This window comes from Mus caroli, unplaced genomic scaffold (genome assembly GCF_978045245.1).
Source record: "Mus caroli unplaced genomic scaffold, Mus_caroli_1 scaffold_19, whole genome shotgun sequence".
NCBI classification, from domain to species: domain Eukaryota; kingdom Metazoa; phylum Chordata; class Mammalia; order Rodentia; family Muridae; genus Mus; species Mus caroli.
This window is the reverse complement of record NW_028227274.1, coordinates 16,175,702-16,181,196: the sequence shown is the minus strand read 5'-3', so window position 1 is coordinate 16,181,196 and position 5,495 is coordinate 16,175,702.

Sequence of the window (5,495 nt, the reverse complement as noted above, 5' to 3'; positions counted from 1 at the left end):
CCATGAGGTGCTGAGAAGAAGGTATATCCTTTTGTTTTATGATAAAATGTTCTGTAGATATCTGTTAAGTCCATTTGTTTCATAACTTCTGTTAGTTTCACTGTGTCCCTGTTTAGTTTCTGTTTCCACAATCTGTCCATTGATGAAAGTGGTGTGTTGACGTCTCCCACTATTATTGTATGAGGTGCAATGTGTGCTTTGAGATTTACTAAAGTTTCTTTAATGAATGTGACTGCCCTTGCATTTGGAACATACATATTCAGAATTGAGAGTTCCTCTTGGAGGATTTTACCTTTGATGAGTATGAAGTGTCCCTCCTTGTCTTTTTTGATAACTTTGGATTGGAAGTCAATTTTATTCGATATTAGAATGGCTACTCCAGCTTGTTTCTTCAGACCATTTGCTTGGAAAATTGTTTTCCAGCCTTTCACTCTGAGGTAGTGTCTGTCTTTTTCCATGAGATGGGTTTCCTGTAAGCAGCAGAATGTTGGGGCCTGTTTGTGTAGCCAGTCTGTTAGTCTATGTCTTTTTATTGGGGAATTGAGTCCATTGAAATTAAGAGATATTAAGGAAAAGTAATTGTTGCTTTCTTTTACTTTTGTTGTTAGAGTTGGCATTCTGTTCTTGTGGAAGTCTTCTTTTTGGTTTGTTGAAGGATTACTTTCTTGCTTTTTCTAGGGCGTGATTTCCGTCCTTGTTTTTTTTTTTTTTTTTTTTTTTTTTTTTTTTTTTCTGTTATTATCCTTTGAAGGGCTGGATTCATGGAAAGATAATGTGTGAATTTGGTTTTGTCATGGAATACTTTGGTTTCTCCATCTATGGTAATTGAGCGTTTTGACGGGTATAGTAACCTGGGCTGGCATTTGTGTTCTCTTAGTGTCTGTATAACATCTGTCCAGGCTCTTCTGGCTTTCACAGTCTCTGGTGAAAAGTTTGGTATAAATCTGATAGGCCTGCCTTATATGTTACTTGACCTTTCTCCCTTACTGCTTTTAATATTCTATCTTTATTTAGTGCATTTGTTGTTCTGATTATTATGTGTTGGGAGGAATTTCTTTTCTGTTCCAGTCTATTTGGAGTTCTGTAGGCTTCTTGTATGATCATGGGCATGCCTTTCTTTAGGTTTGGGAAGTTTTCTTCTATAATTTTGTTGAAGATATTTGCTGGCCCTTTAAGTTGAAAATCTTCATTCTCATCAACTCCTATTATCCGTAGGTTCGGTCTTCTCATTGTGTCCTGTATTTCCTGGATGTTTTGAGTTAGGATCCTTTTGCATTTTGTATTTTCTTTGATTGTTGTGCTGATGTTCTCTATGGAATCTTCTGGACCTGAGATTCTTTCTCCCATCTCTTGTATTCTGTTGCTGATGCTCGAATCTATGGTTCCAGATTTCTTTCCTAGGGTTTCTATCTCCAGCGTTGCCTCACTTTGGGTTTTCTTTATTGTGTCTACTTCCCTTTTTAGGTCTAGTATGGTTTTGTTCATTTCCATCACCTCTTTGGATGTGTTTTCCTGTTTTTCTTGAAGGACTTCTACCTGTTTGGTTGTGTTTTCCTGTTTTTCTTTAAGGACTTGTAACTCTTTAGCAGTGTTCTCCTGTATTTCTTTACTTGAGGTATTAAAGTCTTTGATGTCTTCTACCATCATCATGAGATATGCTTTTAAATCCGGGTCTAGATTTTTGGTTGTGTTGGGGTGTCCAGGACTAGGTGGGGTGGGAGTGCTGCGTTCTGATGATGGTGAGTGGTCTTGATTTCTGTTAGTAGGATTCTTACATTTGCCTTTTGCCATCTCGTAATCTCTGAAGCTAGCTGTTATAGTTTTCTCTGGTTAAAGCTTGTTCCTCAGGTGACTCTGTTAGGCTCTATCAGCAGACCTGGGAGGCTAGCTCTCTCCTTAGTTTCAGTGGTCAGAGTATTCTCTGCAGGAAAGCTTTCTTCTTGTAGGGAAGGTGCCCAGATATCTGGTATTCGATCCTGCCTCCTAGCAGATGCTGTGTTCCACTCACCAGAGGTCTTAGGATCCCATGGGGAATCCTGTGTGGGTCCTTGCAGGTGTCCGGAGACTCGGCTGGCAAGGCACCCCAGTGCTGGAGTGGACCGGAAGGGACTTGTGCCCCTTTTCAGGCCAGGTTGTCTGCTTCCCTATTTAGTGCAGTCTCAGGTCCTGCACAATTGGATTGGAGCAGATGCTGTGTTCCACTCACCAGAGGTCTTAGGATCCCGTGGGGAATCCTGTGTGGGTCCTTATGGGTGTCCGGAGACTCCGCAGGCAAGGCACCCCAGTGCTGGAGTGGTCCGGAAGGGGTAGATAATTTATGAGGAGGGATGAGTTTTGTGTATTGTTCAGTTCATTGCATAATTAATTATTAATTAATTAACTAATTGGTAGAATTTATTAGAGGGGGATGTGTTTTATGTACAGTTAAGTTCAGTAGTTAATTATTCACCTATTAAGTGTGTGTGTGTGCATCGTCTATGTGTCTGTCAGTCTGTCTACCTATCATCTCTTTCTAAATATCCATTTTAAAGACTTCATATTTCTTGTGTCTTAGTTTAAAATATCGTATCCTAAACCAAAGTAACAGAGGCTTTCTCCATAGTCTTCATTCAAATGTCTTAAGAATTTATATTTTATTTCTAGGTCTCTACCACAAGATTTTTTCAAGTGTTAGCAGTTATAGATGTGCCAAACTTTATAGATTTTTATATGGATATTTCTTCCTTTTCCAGTCCCATTTATTAAAAATTATTCATTCTACATTGCACTGCTTTGGAACTCTTCCAAAATTCAAGAAATCAACTTGCATAATTCTGTCTTGAATATGTTTGATATATGTAACTCAATTTCCAAATAGTTTTTGAATTTCCAGATAATTTATGTTAACCCTTTCTATATTTTATAAAACATGCATGTTTTGCTCTCTCTCTCTCTCTCTCTCTCTCTCTCTCTCTCTCTCTCTCTCTCTCTCTCTCTGTGTGTTTGTATGAGTGTGTTGTAAGGATTTGCTTTTATTACAGAAATTTATCTCAGAGAATTTGGTTATCTGAAATTGAAAAATAAATGTGTTTTTCTATTTTTTGAGATTTCTGCACTTCAACTGATTAATTTGTTTAATAATGTCCTTCATATGCTCCATATTTTTCTTATTTCCCAAAATTGTATAGTATTTATTGAGAAAAGGTGACCAGTATTGTTTATTACTTGTTTTATATGTCTTATCTTTCCATCTATACTACATATTCAGAATACACTTTGTTTCTGTTTTGTCTTGGATCTGTAAGTCTCAGATAGTGCCTTCTTTAATATCAATAACTGTATTTTCATACAGTGTGTTATTTTATAAAAAATATAAAAGTCAAATAAAGTGGAAAAACTTGGGAAAACTATACAAATGAGTGTAGTGATATCCTGTTTGACAATTTTATTTTTTGTAACAACTTTGTCATTTATAAATGACTCCTAAATAGATCAAAAATGGCAAATGAAACAATATAGATAAAAACTTTAAATAATCTTTAATGTACTGTATTATTGGAAAATAGTAGTGATAAGAGCAAACTGTTCCTAGGATATTATTCTGTCCCTTTGATTCAGCGAACTACCCAAGCTTTCATCTAAATCAAAGAATAACTTCTTTAATTTTGTTTGATTTTAAAGGAGAAATGCAAGGTCCAATTTTCTACAATTATACTGCTTGAAACTCACATCAAATTGCACAAGCACATTTTGTAATGCATGTTGATCACTGAATCTACACTAATGCGTGTAGTGATGAGTGAAAACTAGACATCAAATTCAGAGCACAGCTTGGTTTTCATCTCATCATCTGTTCTTTCCCTCTTTATTTTTCTTAAAGAAGATGTTTATGACTAGGCAATCCATATTTCAGTGGAATAAAGCTAAATAGAAGCTGTAGGAACAGGTCATCCAGTAAGTGTCCCATCTAATGGTAACACTGACATTTGGTACTGTGGTTTCAGATATCTGGCTGCATCAAAACTACATTTGATAATATCTGAATCAGTTGCTAGTCCTTAACGTCTTTAACTGAACCACTTGTCAATCCTTTCATTTGACTTCCTTATATACTAATATATGTCAAATTCATTGGCATTATTTTTGAAGAACTATATAGTTTATGGTAAGCTCATCAGAACAATCTCATTATGATTCAGCTTTTGGTTTTGTACTAGGGTGTTCTTTCTTATTTCAGGGTGTTCATTCTTCCTTCTGCATGTACTGAGATGAAAAAAGTCTAAGGGCACATCAACATTGATAGCACTATTTTACTTGTACATGGATATTTGGGAGAATTTTGTATATCATGGACACACACACAAAAGGTAGACTTGATTTGCATCAGATAATGTATCATGGTTAAATATATCAAAGATACAAATACAGGATTAGGATTCAACTACCAATGCTTAAGGAATTATTTCATTGCTAACATATGAAGTTATTGCCTCTAATAAAAAAGTATGCCAGTGTCTCCCCAGCAGAACTTGACTTCTGTCCAAACATTGCTACTTTGGATTTATGGTAAACAAATAAAATACATATTGTTTTTCCCCCCTCTGACTGGCATTTGAAGTAAGCTTGGTATGTTTCTGTAGTTGAGTTTCTTAGGCAGTGTCATAAACATTTTTTATATTCTGAGAGTTTGAAAGGAAAAAAAAATGTGTGCTGGTTAATTTCTGTTGTAAATTGTATTGGACTAAGAGATAAAGGCACTACTGAGACATTTGTATGAGACATATAATGGTTAGAAGTGTCTAAATAGGATTTAGTAAGAGGAAACATCTTGCCTGTATGTAAATGCTCATATCAAATGTGATGGAATCATGGAATAAATAAACAAAAACAGAAGACTAACTTATTGAACACTGGTATGGTTTGCCTCTGCTCTCCATGTGGTAGTTAAGAGCACACAGTCTCATCTATATAGTGCTGTAGCCTAGAGTTTATCTTATTGCCAAACACTATGTGTCATGCAAAAGAACTCCTCCTAATAAAAGATGATTCATTTTAAGTTTTTGATTACAATATGTCAATGATAACTAATACATATTGGTTTGAATAATATTTTCTTAAAACTAACTGAACAGATCTTATTTTCCACATTTTAGTAAGTTATTAATTTGATTTTTTTCATTTATTGAAGGTCTGCTACATTTAAAAGCCATGTTTTCTGTAAGCATCTAATACACTGACTTAAAAATACTTTATTTTTTTATTTTTTATTTTTCTTAATTTTATTTATGAGTAGCATGCTGCTGCTGTCTTCAGACAAATCAGAAAATGGTATTGATCCCTTTACTGATGTGGTGGTTTCTAGTAATTGAACTCCAGAACTCCGGAAGAACAGTCAGTGCTCTTATTTGCGTAGCCATCTTCCAGTCCCTTTATCTTTCTTAAAATGTTTTTAATAACACCAAGAACAAATTCTTCCACTTTGAAACTATTATGTTTCTGTTATAACTAAATAAAAA